This window comes from Mauremys mutica, chromosome 6 (genome assembly GCF_020497125.1).
Source record: "Mauremys mutica isolate MM-2020 ecotype Southern chromosome 6, ASM2049712v1, whole genome shotgun sequence".
Taxonomy (NCBI): Eukaryota; Metazoa; Chordata; order Testudines; family Geoemydidae; genus Mauremys; species Mauremys mutica.
The window spans coordinates 24,586,425-24,604,989 of NC_059077.1; the positions used below are offsets into that span (position 1 = coordinate 24,586,425).

General features: G+C 38.2%; 1 protein-coding gene and 1 long non-coding RNA gene across 6 annotated transcripts in view; one reads left to right on the forward strand and one right to left on the reverse strand.

The window, feature by feature from the left end:
• Positions 1 to 1,929: 1,929 nt before the first annotated feature.
• LOC123372486 lies at positions 1,930 to 4,858 on the reverse strand. The gene is made up of 2 exons (XR_006580316.1): positions 3,561 to 4,858; positions 1,930 to 2,182 (listed from the first exon to the last, which is right to left on the reverse strand). It is a non-coding gene; the product is annotated as an uncharacterized LOC123372486 (long non-coding RNA).
• A 300-nt stretch (positions 4,859 to 5,158) lies between these two features.
• Positions 5,159 to 18,565, forward strand: part of NIPBL (NIPBL cohesin loading factor) — a 281,825-nt gene continuing 268,418 nt past the window's right edge. For 2 of the 5 annotated variants that reach the window (XM_045020599.1, XM_045020600.1), the window contains exon 1: positions 5,159 to 5,239. The gene's annotated coding sequence lies outside the window, so the exon portion shown is untranslated. The remainder of the gene's footprint in view (positions 5,240 to 18,565) is intronic. The other 3 variants (XM_045020601.1, XM_045020595.1, XM_045020598.1) reach the window with 3 other exon arrangements.

The window sequence follows — 18,565 nt, forward strand, 5'->3', positions numbered from 1 at the left end:
AACTATCATGCAATTAGATGTTTTTTTAATCATAAAACCTAGAGAGTGAGTTTGCTTTTCCAGTGTCTAGTCAATATAATATCTTTGACGGAAAAGATCCATCTGAAACTCAGTCCAGAAAAGACAGAGGTTAGTAAGTGGGGAGGAAGTATCTGGAAAGTATGTTGGGGACAGTGCTCTTAAAATTCAGTCCTTCACTTGCGCTTCCAAATAAGTCTTGTCTCCTTTTTGGGGTTTATAACACTTTACCAGTGGTTGGTGGGAGAACCTGGGCCTGCCCACTACTTCGGGTTCCAACCCAGAAGCCCCAAAAACAGCAGCCACTTAAATTTGTTGCTGCTATTTACCTGGGCCTCTTTCCACCTGGCTCCTTTATCGTCACCTTTTACCTCATGGTTAAAGTTCTCAGGTCCTCTCTCTCTGAACTCTGGTTGTCCCTCAAGTTCCTTTGGCCAGAGATGAGCACTCTTCCTTACCCTTTGGTCCCATTTTATCTGAGCCTGATGGACTCTGGTTTACTGCTTTCATGTAGCCCCTCTAGGCACAGCTGAAGGACCCAGCTTCGCTACTCCTTTCCTGGGGTGAGGTGTAGTAGGACCACAAGACCTCCAGGAAGGGGCTATGAAGGGCCTGGTACACCCCATCACAGCATGCTTTTGGATCCTCATATTCTTTTTCTGGATTTCAAAGTTCTTTCAGTGACAAAACTCTTTTCGCATCTGTATCTTGTAAGGTGAGTGAACAGTTCTCTCTCATGTGGATCTCCTTACCCCTGGCCATTCCCTTAAGACCTTGATATTGGATTACTGCTATGTGCTCTATGTGGGCTATCCTTGAAGCTCACTCAGAAATTGCATTTGGTGCAGAAGGTAGACGCCTGCTTGGCTGGAGTATTAGCCACAGGGAGCCCTTTGTGGATGCTCCCAAAGAACATTTGTATAAATACTGATCTTGTGACATCTGGATATCTAAAGGTTAGAATCCACTCCTAATAGGATTATTTGGAAATAACTCTAAACTGAAACTCTGGGAGTTTTGTAGCTTTCTATGTTTTTCCCCTACAGGTGGGCACAATTTGCTCTCTATAATTATACATGGCTTGAACATTTCACACACAAATAAAAATTCTTAATACAATTGTATTAATGCAAGTTACTAAAATGAGTCTTAGAGCTTCTGGACTGGGGGGGAAAAAAAGGTTTTGTAGTTACTTTACAGGAAAAAAAAGAATCATTTTGTGCTATGTTATCCGAATTTCCTGTTGCTTGATTATACTAAGGAACTAGTATAAGGAAACTTGAAATGGGATAGAATTTTACTCAGTTCCTATATCGGAGAAAATAAATGGTCACTGCCAGATTGTAAACCTGAAAATCATAACATGGTTATCTGTACACATATCTTATTCCCTACGCTGCAGGCTACTTTGGCTGTTTTTTGTTTTTTTTCCTGTATCACTGAAAGTTTCACCTGACCTTAAGGTTATTTACTTCTCAAGATGAATAGTCCCCAGTGAATTAATTATATGGTGCAATTGTTTGTGCCTGTGGATAAAAGTCAGTGCAATAAGCATGACTTTATATTTACATTCTTGGCAAATAGCATTAATCATTGCCTTCCTCCTATTCACTACTGTAACTCAGACTTAATACCAAAATCCTCAATAACTTGATACATTTAGAATGCTAGTTGAGCTACACTGCATTCTACCCATAGAGCATATATGCAATGAATTCCCAAAATTGTGCACAAAAGTTTTTTAAATTGCCAGTGAGTTTTATTTATTTATTTAAAAATATAAACTGACTTGTAAGGTCTTTTTATTGATGCAGATACATCAATGACCTTCCAAAAAATTCTGTGCAGAAATCAGTACATATTACACATGAATTGACTAACCATTAAACAGAAATAATGGTAATAATAAAAACCTCTTAGATATCACTTTTTATTTGGAGATCTCAAAGCGTTTTACAAAGGAGGTCAGTATCATTATCCTCCTTTTACAGATCGGGAAGCTGAGATTAAGTGAGTTACCCAAGGTCACCCAGCAGGCCAGTGGTAGAGACAGGAATAGAATCCAGGTCTCCTGAGTTCCACTCCGGTGCTCTACCCATTACTAGAGTACACCATGCAGAACTTAAAATGAGGACAAACTTGAATGGATATGTTACACCAGATCCTGTAAAAACAAATGGAAAAATTACAGTGCATACTTATTTTATTCATTCTAACAAGTAGTCAGAAAATTAAAGAAGTGTGCACATTTAGAGTAATAATGATCTTAGATTTACAGTGATAATAGCCATACATTTGTCATTTAGAGGAAAAGATGTAGTCTTAACTGCCTTCCATTGATTTCAAAGGAAGCAGGATGAGGCGTAAAACTTTTGCAGACTTATCACCTGCAATTCACTTTTGTTGTAAAATTGTGTTTTTATAACTTTCATGACACCATAATCTCTCTTCCTCCTGGATATCAATCATATTAACACGATGAATCTATGTATAATAAATTGTTCTGTAGACATATATGACCCGATACTTATGGTTGGATGTGGAGTCCAATAAAGAGAATGGACTACAGAGATCTACTTGTATGGATCTGATTGCAGGATCAGGACCTTACTTTGCTACTGTAATAACCTTTATATCAAATTGCTTCTAGATAAGTAAAATATATTTAGTTTTTACTTACGGAGCTTGATTTTACAGTAATTCTCAATCTATCATGTCATAACAATAGTTTCCAAAACAACCATTGCTTCCAATCCTTTAATTACTTTACTGATGCAGATCTAATGTAATAAAATGACAATTTTCCCAAGTATGACTGCCTAATTTAATTAAATAGGGTTGATAAGACATTAGAAGAGAGTCACTCTCACTCAAAGTTTCTGACTGAAATTCAATATATTAATGTATGTTATTACCATGACATTTGCATTGAATAGCCACATTTTACAGAGAAGCATTTTGCTATTCCGTCCTACAAATGGTGGTTAGACTAGATGATCACAATGGTCCCTTCTGGCCTTATAATCTATTAATTGATTTTAAGATATTTCATTGTATTGATAAATTATTACAATCACTTAGAGGACTCAAAACCTTGACTCTAATCAATTAATAAGAAATTAAAGTAGTTTCAAGTAGGTAATACGCTTGGCTCTCCCTTCTCCTCCCAGTACTCTGAACAATCCACAAAAAGAAGAGGAATAACTAATGAAAGCCCTGATTCTGCAGATACATATGTGCTTAAAATTACATGCAATGCAAAAGCATTTGCAGGATCAGGGCCTAAATGGTTATTTGGAACAAGTGTAGGTAACAAATTTCAGACAAAAGTGTGGTTTAAGTTGTCTGTCCCTTTAAACGTATGTATGTTTATCCATATGAAATTAGTATAATCAATACAGGACTAAAGTAAGATATCCCTCCTACTGCCTTCACCCAAAAATATGTAGTTTTAAAAAACATTATATTGCACTCTGACACTATGAACTAGTTTTCAATTTGAGAGGGACAGCCACGTTTTTAAAACGGTGGGGGAGACATACCTGGTATTATTCAAGCAATCATCACATAGAGGTCAGAGAGGATCCAGTTGCATTGCATGTAAGAGCAATGTCATGATCTGGAAAGCATTTCTCCCATGTTTTAAACTAGTCCATCCATAGCCGAAAGGATGCATTCCACGACATTTACAGGTACTTACTGTCCAATTGTATGGTCCAATCCTGCAGTCCTTACTCAAAAAAAGGGTCCTATTGACATCAACTGGAGTCTTGTCTGAGTAAGGACTGCAGGATTGGAATCTCAATAGTGAGTAAAAAGGAGGCGGTTAGCCCAGCATAAATGAGCGATACACACTTCGTACTATCCTGCGGTATGATCACACACAATGCCCGAACAGAAAATAGAGAAGCCTTCTGACTAGGGCTGTTGCCTTCGCCAAAGATTCCTTCACAACACATAATTAGCCTAGTAAAGTCTTTTCTAGGAAAATCTGGCAACAAACATTTCAATTTCTAGCCAAGGAGCCTTCACTTCAACAGCAGTCTCTCCCCTCCTCTGCACTTGCTCAAGAAGGCTGATTTTAAAAATCAATTATTCGGTTACCATACTCATCCATACACAGCAACATTCTCAGCATCTGATGTTTCAAATCCGGCTACAACAGCATCTTAACACACACATGGACAAGAACAACAATAAAATAAGATCCAGCAAGTTTCCAAGGTCTGCTAAATCGCAGTCATTCGGGGAGGGAAGATTGTCTTCTTTTAGGATTCATTTTAATGCACCTTTTCAAGACTCTCATGAGAGGAAGGATGTTGCAGTCATTTAAAGTCCTTCTCATCAACATTAAAAGAAAATCTTATTCCAAAATCCCCTCTTCACAGATCGCAGGTTCCCTTCTTCTTAGCGCAGGCCTAAGTCCAAACTCCAGTCGGATTCATCTAGATGATAAAGGGAAAAGAAAGAGAAACTCGGAGGCAGAGGAAGGGTGGAGAAAGGAAGAGACACAGACGGAGAGGGACATCAGCTGTGGCAGCCGAGAGGCGAGACGAGGCAGACGGAGAAGCTCCAGCTGCTGTGTGTTGCAGGGAGGGGAGGAAAGCAGTGGCGGTGGCGGAAACAGGGCTGGCTGGCTGGCTGAGTGAACGAGGAGGAGGCAGCGGGAAGGGGGAGGCTGTTGGTGTTTGGCGCCGGTGGAGGGAGTCATTCCTGCAGCTGCACTTCCGGTCGGCATTTTGTTCTGAGAGGGAGAGAGACACACACAGGATCCTTCCCCCTCCTCCTCCTCCCCCCGCTCGGTACCGACTCACCGTGCCCAAACTACCCCCCCTCCCCCGCTCGCATACACTCACACGCACAGAGGGAGAGGCGGTGGCGGTAGCGGCGGGCCAGTGGCAGCGGCCCCCCGGGTCGGTGTGTGTCTCGGAACCGGTTCTGCCCGGCCCGTGTTGATGTTGTGAAGCAGGCTCAGGGGGAAGGGATTTGTCTCGGCCGCTCACCCTCCGGCTCTACATGTTCGCTGCACTGAGGAGGAGACGGAAGAGGAGCCAGCCCCCCTCCCGGCCCGGATTATTGTTGTTATATTATCTCCCCTCCGCCTCCTGCTCCGCGGCGGCGGCGGCCCAGCAGCGGCGGCGGCTCCTCTGAGGAGGGAGGGGGGCGGATTCCTCTCCCCCTCTCTCGGATTCTCGTTGGATTCAGACGCCGATTTGCTCAGGTAATTCCCCCTCCTTGTCTCCCCTTCCCCTCCCTGCCCTCTCCAGCAGCGGGCCGGGCCTCCAGCGCAGGCGGCCCAGCTCTGCCGGGAGCAGAGGGGATTAGCTCTTACCCGGATAGAGGGGGAGTGGGGGCAGCCGGAGGTGTTCCTTGCTCAACCCCCTTCCCTCTCTGTAGGGTTTGGCGGAGGAGATTGGCTCTTCCCGGGCTGCCGGGAGGCTCAGGCCCGGCGGAGGGCGCAGGCCGCCGGCCAGCGCCTTCACTCCAGCTCGGGGATTAGAGAGGCGAAGCGGCTTCTCAGTGACAGGCCTCAACCCGGAGAGCAGCAGCAGGAAACAATACAATTAACAGCAAATGTGCAATGATCCCTTGCCATATTTACAACTTCACTAGGGCGAGCGGGGCGGGGGGGAAGGTCCCAGCGCAACCAGCCTAGAGACTCTTCTGGACCTGGAGAGAGCAGTGTGAGGAGTAGGGAGAAATAAATATTTCTATTATACCCAGAAACAAATATACCTCTTATCCTTACCATGATCTCTCCTTAAACAACTCCAGTTTGAACATTCAAAAGTTAATACACATGGATTTGTACAGTATAAAGGATTGAACCCCCCAATATATAGTAATTGACTCGCACTGTAATCACTGCTTTTATTTATAGAATACAATTAGTCCTTGTTGAATGATTGAGACACCATGAACACCTGCAGACCCCAGGAAATGTACATGGAGTATCATGTTGGTTATTAATATAGTATATAAACGTGGAGACTATATATATTTCAAGAATAAGTAATATACAAAAATACTGTTTTATGCTTTCTAATAACTTGTGAATAAATGGGCAGGGGTTGTGCATAGAACAATAAGTGTATGATATTTCAGTGATCAAGCTGGGATCTTACCCTAAGAATATGGGATTTAAATTGGATTAAAGTAAGAGCTATCCTTTCTTGTCAGGTCAGATCATTTTGAGGTCCTGGAATTGTTATTGGCTGTTTGTGTCTATGATGTTTGACTGTATAAGTAGGTGTCACCGTAACAGGTCAAAAGTGTCTGTAAATGACTTGTGATAAGTGTCAGTTCTTTAAAAGTAGATGGTGTAAGTCATTTATAGTAAAGTAAACCTTGGACTAATGTGTAGTGGAGTTGAGAATGCTTTTGAAAAAAATTGGTAAATTTAAAGTAACTGCTGTTAACCTGTAAAATACGTCCAATAAAACTGCATCATTGGTGAAAAATTGTTCTGATCAGGCTGTTTTGATACTAAGTTTCATATTTAATATTGAAAGGAAATTTTCAAGTAGTTAAAATGTAGCAATATTGCACAATAAACTTTCATTATATTGTAGTAGGTTTTCTTCTTGTTCAGGGAGATTTCTTGTAACATTAAATGGTTAATGTGTCTTTAAAAGTAACTTTGTTTTGTGTTCAGGGTCTTCCTACTCAACCTTGCTATCTTGCCTCTCTGCCCTGATACATGTTTAAAAGATTGAAGTTAATATAGCTGTCACGTAGAAGGCGTGTTTTTAATGCTGTAAATCCATGTAGTAGTCAGTAGCGTGTCCGTGATTTGTATTGGTCAGGGAGCAGTTTGAATTTTAAAAAGCCTGAAGATCCTGCTGAGCCCCAATCCCGGCCTCCCTCCCTCCCACTAATCTCCCATTCCTGTCTTTGTGCTGCCTGGTCCTGTGAGACACTGTTTGCAACAGGGCCTCAGGCCTACATGCATGGAGAGGAACCATTTACACTTTGATAAAGCAGCTTTTATTTTTAAACTTTATGAATTGCAGAGAGGGCTGCAAGTTGTCTCAAATTGTCCTGTCTCTGTGTGTAACTGGATTGCTGTTTTCTTTTGGGCCATAGAGTGTGTGGCGGCCGACGTAGCTCTAGTTTACAGGAAAGAAAGGACTGTACAAAAACAGTTGTTGTACTTGGGTAATTTTCATCATCAGGAAGCGACATTGGCCCTAGGGTTTCTCTCGTCATTTTAAAAAAACAAGTCTCTGGAACAAGCAAAAATTAGTTTCGATTAGATGACTGCTAATGAACTTGTTTGATTTGTACACTTTAATTTCAGTAATTTAAATTAAATAAGGCAATTGACTTGAAAGATATGAATAGGAATTGAGCTGCTATATAGTTCCTGTCAAGTTTCTCTCTTCTGACACAGTTTACTGCTTGGTTTTAAAATCCCCAAACATACACGTTTCTGGATAAAATTAATATACATGAAAAATGAAAAATGTTTATAAACAAACCTGTGAAGTGCAGACTGTGTATTTGTGATTTTTTTAATCTTATTTTTTTTTCCTCTAGGGATATGCAGTGTAGTTAATTTTGAATTACTAGGGTCATCGTGGGCTACTTGGTGATATATTTTCTGAAACTAAAAAATATTTAAACATCTGGAAATTAAAAGTACTTACTGTGCACACTTTACTGAGAGAAGTTAATATTTAGTTAACATTTTCAAAATGAAATTTTAAAAATTGTGGAAAACCAGAAGTATTTAATATTCATGCCTATTTTCCCCTAAGCATAAGAAACTGTACTTCCATTTGTCAGATCAGCTAGGTGTCCAAGAAGAAAATTTCTTAAAAAATGGGAACTGTTTATTTAAATAACCATGTTAAGCACATAACTTTTAAGTCAGACAGAAGTGATTTTTATTTTAGTGTTAAAGTAATCCTAGATGTGTTAGATGAAACTGAAAGCGAACAGAGAGAGAAACATTTTTCAGTTTATTTTTTACATTTGACAGCACTTTGTGTATGTTGTAGTTTCTTTTCCATGTATAGTCACTTTGTTTCTCCTCCTATTTACGTGTTTTTGGTTTTTTTTTACACGATTTGATTCCCACAAAAATTGACAAGAGGACTTAGGCAAAGATTATTTCCTGAAGTTGCCTTTACATTTTTTAAAAATAACCTGGGTTTCAGGATGAAGGTATATATTTAACTTACCTTTTAAAAATGTTTAAAGTGTTTTAACAACAATATACTTCTCTTATTTGTGAAAGTAAAACAGAACTCAGAATCATAAACCTGCCAGTACAATCAATTTTAGGCCCCAATTCTGCAATTGGACACATGGAGTGACTCTTGCACTATGAGGAGCCCTGTTGACTTAATTGGCACTCTGGGATCTAACTGCAGCATCGAGGCCTTAGATTGTAATTTCTTTGGGTCAGGGACTGTATTTTTTTGTATGTTTGATAATTAGGACAAGGCAGCCTTGATGCTGATTGAGCCCTCTGGATACTCTTGCACTTGTATACAAAATACTTTGAAGAGTAATAGGTGAAAGAGATGCCAGTTAAACCAGGAAATGGTTTTGGCTAGGGATTGAAAAAGGTGTTCTTTTGCAGTTTTCAGTGTCTTAAGCTGTTAAATGTGATGCTTTTATGTGCGCCAAACGTATGTTGTAATACAAAAGTAGTAATATAAAATCAATATTAAAATTTAGTTCATGAGAGCTATTTCAGAAACCAAAACATTTTAGTGAAAAATCAGTTATTGCTTCAGAAAGAGAAACTAAATTGTGCAGCCTCAGTATCTAGAAGTAGAGAAGAAATTTCTTAAGTCTTGAAATTAAGAATTCAGGTAAATAGTCTGTTGCTAGAAAATATTTGTTGGACTATATGCTCTTTGTGTTTGTACACATGTATTCAATACTTATGGATAGTCTCTGGTGTGATGACTTCTGATTTAGGTTGGGGCTGGGGAAAGATTAGCCTATGTTAGAATAGCTATTTTGTTTCTCAGAATATACCACCACAAAAACCAAACACATAAAAAAACCCTGTTGCATTTAATGAGGGAAAGAACTATTTTAATTTGGTACTGCTTCTTTTGAATCTTGCTTTTTCCATTTTTTAGAAAATTTGCTATTCGGGTTAGTTTCTGATTTGAATAATCAAATAATCATAAAAGTCCAATTACATGGAGACATCTTCAAGTCTATTGTTGATATGGATTCTCTGTGGAGACACTCTGCATAAAAGATGGCCTTTTTTTAATCACAGAGACCCCTTTAAAAATAATGATTAAAGGACTGTAGTGAGGACTTACTGCTCCATTTATTTAAATTTGCATATTTTTATTTTCTTTACAGTTATAGGCAGCATTTGCTTTAAGGGACAAATCCAGAACCCCACCCCAAGTGGGTGAAAAGGGCCCTCTTATGTTGGAACTGGTGCAGGTCTACTTCACAAAGGTGAGAGAGTGGGGAGTGTAGAACTTGAGGGAGTTTGGCAGAGGCTATGCAGAACCTACAGTTCTCTTGCTTCCTGCCCCATTATCCACCCCAGAAAACTTTGGTAGTAGTAGAGAGGATTTTGGCCCAAATGTAAATAAAAAATTAACAGGAACTTCAGTTGAATTAAATATAGCACAGAGCTAGAACTTGAAGATTACAATTCACTTGAGACAAACTAAAAAGAAAGGAACAGTTCTTCAATATTCATTTCTTCCATGTTAAACTTGAAAGATTTGAATACAGTCTTTTTCGCCTTCAATAAAAAAAAAATCTAGAAATGTTTCATCATATTGCTATTAGTATTTGAAATAAATCAATGTTACCTCTTTCTCAGTGATAGAATTTTCCCCCTTGTTAGCTCTCTTTCATGGATAGGTCTCAAAGTGCTTTACAAATATGGGTAAGTCTCTCTAGTTTTTGCAAAATAGTATTTCTAAGCATTGATGTGAAACATTTTATTCAAACTCTATCCATATATATACATATCCTGTACAAAAGCTGTTAAAAGAATAGTAAGAGTGCAAAGTAAAGGACTAAAAAATTAAAGAAATGCCAGAATTAAAGTCGCAATGCAACCTTAGTTCAGCCCCCTTGTGTGTATGCAGTTATCTTTAGTTACATTATCACATACTGCTATTTTCCACAGGACTCAGGCCTCATTCAGTGCTCGGGATGGACAGTGCTCATTGACTAGCTACCTATTCATAATTTATTTTTATCATTATATGTGTGGCCCTATGGTTTATTTACCACACACCATCCAAATTCTGCACTGAATACAGAATTATTAATTTCCTCATGGGATTTCTGTAGTGCTTACCATTGAAGTATCTGAGTGCTTCACAAATCTGGAAGAATTTATCCTATGAGGTAATATGGTGGTATTATTTGTCTTGCCTCAATGCAGTCATATGGACTAGATGACCTGTTGAAGTCCCTTTAGCCCAACATTTCTATGCTTCTGTGATTACCCCCATTTTACAGATGGGGATTGAGGTCAAAGAAATTAAGGTCAAAATTGTAGAAAGTGTCCATAAATCTTGGATGTCCAGTTTATGATGCATAGGGCCTGATTTTTCTGAGTACTTAGTATTTCTGGAGTACTTAATATTTTCAAAGCACAGCTCCCTTTGACTTTACTTGCACCTGTGAGTGCTCAGTGCTTCTGCAAATCAGGTTTAGGGTGTCCCAATGTTGGGCACCCAAAAAGTGATGAACACTCAATTAGTGGCCACCTATGAAAACTTTGGTTTAAGTGACTTGCCCAGCATCAAATAAGAAATCTGTAGCAGAAGGAAGGATGGAATCCATTTCTTCAGGGTGGCATACTACTGCCTTAATGGTGAGACTATCCTTTCAGTTTCTACAGTTCTCTTCCTCATTAACTGCAAATCTTCAACTTCTGCAGCAAGTGAGGCTAAGATCCTATTCAGACAAACTGCCTAATTCATTCCCTGAGCACCATTTACCATGTGCACTGAATGAGGCAGAATCTTGTGGAGGGAAAATGTATGTGATCATGTAATTACTGTGTCATACTGCACAAGGGGGCCAAATTACAATTGCATGGACAACCTTAATTCTAGCATTTCCTAACATTTGACTGCATGGCTTTGCAATCTCAATTTTCCTCTAACATGGTGTTCATACGTAGGTTTAGGTTTTTAAAATAGCAAAATGAAAAAACAAATTCCATCATGTGGAACTGTATTAACCCTCCTCATGTGGATCACTGGTAAGGTTGGTATTTTTAGATCTACAGCACAGACTTCTACCAGTTGAGCTTACCCAGAGTAACAGGTAGCAGTAGGAGGCTGTTGCCATATGTTGACCAGTATACATATTTGCTAGACAGCAGAGGAATGCTGAGTCTCAGAAATTCTGGGTTACATTCTAAAATTCAAAGTGTCATCTAATGGTTACAAACTCTTGTAACCCCACCCCTGCTTGTATTCCTCACCCCACTGCATTTGAGTTGTGTGGCTTCTGTATCCTGCTTGTGTGCTACCAGGGAAACATTGAGAGCACAGTAAAAGTGCTGGGTGCCACAGCAGGCCTGACAGATAGGAGGAGCAACTGAAGAAAAGACTTGCTTAGTCCCTGCACTGCTAAGCTGGAGCATGTCCAGAACAAACTGAATGTCTAGAGAATTTTGATGCCAGACTCTTCACAAAATTCTAGTGAGCACATGCTAAGTAATTTTCAGAGACTCATAACTCAGCCAAATTTGTGAGACTTTTTATAGGGACAGTAAAGAAGTACCTCTCTAACCCTGGGATGATCCCCGCCAAATGTCAAGACCCTGTTTCAAAGCATGGAGGTGCTATAGCTTCTCAGTAATATGGTTGTAAGGATTCTTTTTTTTTTTTAAATTATTAATATTGAGAACACACATTTTTCTCTGGCCTAATTTTCAAAAACAGCTGAATTATTTTTCCAGATACTTCAAAAAAATTAGCTTGAGGCATGCAGCGGGTATGACAAATTTCAGCCCAAATGATTAAAGTTTGACTAAGTTATTAGTGAGGCGAAAACATGGTGTTTAAAGTGTTAGCTAATCTTAACAATAGGTATTGCTGTTACCTCTGCCTCTGACTATGTGCAGACATCATTAATTCTGGCATTTCCTACCTTTTGAGTGCTTGACTTTTCTACCTTTAATAATTTTTAATGTAGTTTTGTGTATAATAAATACGAAATTATGATTTTAATACACAAGTGGTTGAATATGTTGTTGACTACTATATTTTGGTGACTTGTTTGGATGTTGGTGCTTTGAAACATTAACTGTGTTTGTGTGTGTATATATATATATATATATTTTTTTTGTGTGAATATAACATGTTCTCAAGTATTGCCACCTAAACAAGCTATCATGATGTAGTAAGCTAAACAAAATTTAAGTCATGACCTCCACATAATACTAAGAGTCTGTTCCTGCCAACTTTATCATGTGAGAAGCCTGTTGAAGTCAGTGGGGATACTTGTGAATAAATGCTAGTCGTGTGTAAGGATTTGCAGCAGTGGGCCCTTAATTTGTACTCTGAGAGTATCCAGTAAAAAAAAAAAAAAATCTGGAGCCTGGTTGGAAATACAGTGCTATGTGCTGAAATTAGCAATTTTAAATTTAATGATAAATAAATTGTATCACTGTTATAATTAATTATAAGCAATACATGCTATAGTTTATGATGCTTTCAAACTGCTGCTCAAACAAGTCACCATAATATAGCAAGATAAACAGCTCAATTTTCACATAATTAACCTTCAGACTGCAGATTGGAAAAATATATGTAATCTATTGCCATTGTGTAGGTAGTAACATTTAATACAAAAATGTAAAAACATAAATGTTCTATATTAATATATATTTAGCATGTTTATTTTATACCTGACATAAACACCTTTTCAAGACTTAAACTAAGCATACAGTGTCATGGGCATAAACAGGTTTTAAACCATACTTGGCAAGTGATTAGCCATAAGGTCTAGATCTTGTAATGAGATCTATATGGATGTACCTTCTGTGTCTTCATGGAGATCCGCTGAAGTTGGAGGTCGTCAGCTTGACCTCATTGTTCGATCTGGGGCTTAAATTTGAAGAGTGTTGGAGAGGAGAACAAATGGCTTTGCATTAAAATTTAAAACATGCTAATTTCACATGTGGAATAATTAGCTTTCAGAAGTGTTATAAGTATATATTTCATTAAAATATCTAATTGTATAACAATATTAAAATAATTCTGTTGGATTTAATATTAATATCTTAAAGCAGCCTAACTATGTCAGTTTAAGTAAAAACAATGAAAAGTGTAGTTCCTATGCTGTTATTTTGTGGTTAGTAAAAATTTAAAAGTCCAGTGACTAAAAAATGGCATGGGGTATTGATGTTTGTGTCAGTGATCTCTAGATCAGACATGCTCAGTTTTCAAATTTAAAAAAAAGGCATTCTGATTTCAAATACTGCAAATTTAGCCTGGATTCTGATAGCCAATCTGCATTCTTTCTCTCATGTGCATCATTGTGACTGATAAAGATTCTGAAGGGCATATTAGGTTCTCAGTTTCACTCTTGTGACTTCATTCTCAGATTATGCACTCAGGGATGCTTGTGAAAACTCATTGCTTTCAGTAGGTTCACACAGGTGTACAGTAACTGACTGGAACATGTACATCAACAACATTGTTTACTAAAATGGAATAAAATCCTCTACGCAGTTTTAGCTGTATTCACTTAGCAAGGCCAATGTGATTAAAATGCAGTAAAATATTTAGTCACCACATTCAGCTGTTGTAACTTTGAATACAGAAAGGAACAGATCTGTTAAGTAAGAATTTTTATTTTTTATGTAGTTACTTTACAGACTAGACCAGGGGTAGGCAACCTATGGCACACGTGCCAAAGGCAGCACATGAGCTGATTTTCAGTGGCACTCACACTGCAAGGGTCTTGGCCACCGGTCTGGGGGGCTCTGCATTTTAATTTAATTTTAAATGAAGCTTCTTAAAAATTTTAAAAACCTTATTTACTTTACATACAACAATAGTTTAGTTATATATTATAGACTTATATATAGAGAGAGAGACCTTCTAAAAACGTTAAAATGTATTACTGGCACGCAAAACCTTAAATTAGCGTGAATAAATGAAGACTCGGCACACCACTTCTGAAAGGTTGCCGACCCCTGGACTAGATCTACACCACTGAGGCCAATATGATCTTTAACTAATAAATAAATAAATAAACTTGTCTGTGCTATTTATACAATGTTGTTATTAATGGGGTATCATGGTTAACTTTCTTGGAATTTGCCATAATTGTATTACAAAAATTGTTATACTTTAGGGAAGTATGTTTTTCTCAGATTTACGTCTTTCTGTGTGTCATTGTAGAGTGATAAGAGGTAGAAGTAGCTTCCCGAAGGTTGGAATTTCTTCAGTATAATTTTCAGGGTACAAGGAGTTTATTAAGTTTACTAACTTTAATGTTGAAGCATTAAAGCTGAAAGAAAGTATAGTGGTACATTATTGTTACGGTATTTCTTTAGCAAATCAGTCAAATAATAGCTTATTATAGTTGCAAGAAATATTATGTTCACTCTGGGAAAAGTTTGAAATAGAAGGAAATATATACTCCCATTACTTGTACACTGAAAAGAATAGTAATTTACTGCAAAACTTGCCTCAGAATCTTGCCCAAAATACAAAACCACCCACTTAATGTTATGCCCTACCAATACACAGCACAAAAATGACCCTGTACAGAATTTGCATGCTCTAAAGGAGGTGGTATGGTTTGAAGAAACAGGAGTAGTCGGGGGAAAAGTTAAAGTACTTAGTAATAAGATCCTAAAAAATATAAATGAATATGAGGAAACTGTAAGATAGTGCTGTTCTATGTAGTATTAGCTTGCTATTATCAGAAATTTCTGTGGCAAAACCTAAATATCGTAGTGGTTGTCAAAGCATATAGGCAGTGATATGTACAACCTGTTGCTTAGGGGCCCACTTCTTGCCCTATAGGCTCTAAATTGTGGCTCTCAGTGGCAACTGTGTTTAAAAAAAAAAAATGCAATTGAAATGTGATCCTTGGTTCATGCCCTGTTATTTTTATAATCACTAGTTGGAGATAGGGGGCACTGCCTCCCACTGTTGTCCCAAGAACTGCTCTGATGTGAACCTCTCACCTGTTGCAAAACAGGAGTGGGAAGAGATAGTGGCCCAAGCTGCTCTGTTGCTAGAGAGCAGGACAGAAGCCTCAGCCTAGGTAAGTACTTAACAAAGGATGGCTTCCCTTCTCTCGCAGCCACTCACGGCAGTCTTCAAAAGAGGAATCAGAGGAGACGCTAAGAACCAGCAATCACTCAGTGCAGCTTGAGTCTCTGTCCAAGCCTTGGTGCAGGTTAAAGCAGTCAGGGACTGCTCCAGCATGTGCTACATCAGCTGGCTGTGGTCTCCAAAGGACTATGTTCCAAATGCCCATACCATTCTTTCTTCCAGCTTCCAGCATTCCCCTGTGACATGGTCTGCTGGGAGGGAGGTGTAGGAGCAGGCTATACTAACTCCATGCATACTGGAGTTCCTGCATACTAGAGGAATTCCAGCAGGGAACTAGCAGGTGGCTTCTTCTCTCTTTGCTCTGCCTGAGCAGCACAGGACTGATAGTTTGCCCCAACATAGCCCCGTGACCTTTGTGAAATAACATTAGGCCCTCCAGCTGAAAAGATTGGACACCACTGATACATGCATTATCTGTAAAAGGTGGTGTACGTGCATGGCTTTCATTTCAGACCAAGAGGGATGCAAAAAGTTTTTTTTTTCTTTTTTTTTTTTTTCCTCCATGTTTGTGTCCTGTTGCTCTCTTTTACAGATGCAGTTGGGCAGTGCTCTGTCTGTCCCCTGCTTATTTTTATTCCCAACTGGATGGGATGATGCATCTGAGGTCCACCTTTTCAGTACATTTTTGAAACATCTCACTTTCTCCATTTTGTGGTTAAAAAAGTATAAATGTCCCCTAGTTAAGAACAAAGCAGTAGAATTGTTGTAGAATACCTATGTTCCAAAATTGCTTAAATCATGTAATACTGAATACTACTGTATATCTTTCACAATCTGATTATGTTGCAACACTAGATGAGTTTCTCCTTTTTTCCTACCAAGAATTCATACTTTAAATGTAAAAATTATGTTTTAAGCTATAGAATTAGTTCTAAATACATGTTAAAACACATAATACAACATTATTGAACCAGGATTAATAATCACTACACTTCCTTTGGAAAGGATAAATTACTGTTATACCATTTGTTTAGCTATAATTTTCAGCCTTTCTCTGATAAACTTGTGCTTGTTTGTAAACCTTTAGTCTTAATTAAAACTTGGCATACACATCTTGAGAAATTTTACATTTGCAGAAGTTCAATCAAAAAAGTTTGTTACATTCTCACACTTGCGTAATTTAAACATTTCTGAAAGCTCTAAAGTGGCTCTTGGCCCTTGATGTAGGCTATTTTGCCTTAAACAGGTATGTGCAGTACTTTTATATTGTGTTAAAAGTTGTTGTGCATGTGGGGTAATTTTCATTTTCTCTAAGTAGAATAGAACTTGTAAAATCTGATGGAGTCACTTACTCTTTTACAGAGTATCAAGAGTAGCATGAAAAAGAAACAAAAGAGAAATTTAAATTAGTTATAGTTCATTCAGATTAGTGCCTCCTGAAAATGTGAAAGTCTCTTGGGCTTGATTTCTGGATTATTATTTTTTCTCAGAGTAATTAAGATATATAATATCTTGAGTAATTTAGTCTGCAGTATATTTGGTGACTTTTTTTCATTTTACTTGCATGGTGACTTTTGGCTGTTCCTAATGCTTTTGTAGCAGAAGGACTTGGCTCATGTTCACAATGGACTCACTTAGAACAGCGATGCTGCCTAGATCCTGTGGTAAAAAAGTGTGTTATAAATGTCTGGCTGCAATAAGGGCCAAGACTAGTTCTGTTCTCCATGAATATAAGGTATGGGATGATGTGAATCACTCTGCACAGGCTGTCTGCACAGCAACACACGTGAGATAGGTGGAGCATCTCTGGATTGGGTTGGGGCAGGGCTGAGCAGATTTTATGTGCATCTTCCTAGACTGACCCTGTAGGCTGAAATAGTCTTCAAGAAGCAGTTCTTTGACATTGGGAGAAAGGATTTCTTCTCCATCTGCCCAGTGCTGACCTGACCTAGCTACTCAGTCTGGGTGTTGGGACTATGTCTCTGGTCCTGAGTCTTTATTTTGCTGGTTGTATTTTAGAAAATAAAATAGATTTTATACACCTCTACCTTGATATAACGCTGTCCTTGGGAGCCAAAAAAATCTTACCGCATTATAGGTGAAACCGTGTTATATCGAACTTGATTTGATCCACCGGAGTGTGCAGCCCCGCCCCTCTGGAGCACTGCTTTACCGCGTTATATCCGAATTCGTGTTATGTTGGGTTGCGTTATATTGAGGTAGAGGTGTAGCTGTATTAATAGAATGTACTTCATACTATTTGTTTAATCCAGCAAGTAAAATATCCCAAAAGTTTGCATTTAAGAAGTTAAAATTGCAACCCAATAAAAGCAAGGAAAATTCACAGATATGTGACAGGTAAAATATGCTTACTTTTAAAAATAGTTAAGACTCTCTAAATGTAAATTTTTCACTAATTAACTCATGGCCAATATTTTAACATTCAAGATTATAGGACTTGTTCATATTAGTAGATCAGCATTACTTTTTATATTATATGATTAGGGAAGTGGCGCTAATAAATTAATCCTTTCTTACAGGATTTAGCTCTATAATATATATGAGCTAAGTGTCTGGTCAAAAGCAAATCCAATTCTTTTCAGTGATACGTTCTGCCTGTTGGGTGTGAGGACTCAGAACAAGTGATCCATGGTCTTCATTATCTTGCACACAATATGTATAATATACACCAACTAAATTAGGTATATTAGTTCTTCTAGGTTAATCCCAATATAAATCTAAACCACACTTGCACACTGACTCTACTGATATCTTACTGTTCTCTGACATCAGAATGACATGGCTTGTACACATTTTCTGTTCCCTCTGGCATGCAGAAAAATTCACTATCTTAAAACTGTAGCAGAACACTAACATAAAAAACTTGAATACAACAAAAGCTCACTTAAAGAACACTGTTATCATTAACAATGTTCTCTGTACATAGATATTTATTATATTTCAGAAAGAAGCAAACAATGACAAAAACAGTAACAATCTTGTCTCCTGATGAGGATCATAAGTTGTCTGTGGTTAACTCCGTTCTTGTTATATTGGTGATATAATAGCTGGAACTTGCCTTTATGACCATCATGCATTCCTAATTTAAATGTGCAGTGGCTATAATACAACACGCTCCAAGATAAACTACTAGCCTATGGTCGTCATAGCTTGTGTATTTCATAAGATAACTGGGGTTGCGTGCGTGTGCGTGCGTGTGTTAAGGTTTACTACCATGTATTTATCCTCCTAACATATCGTGATGCAGATGTCATAACATATAGCATTTG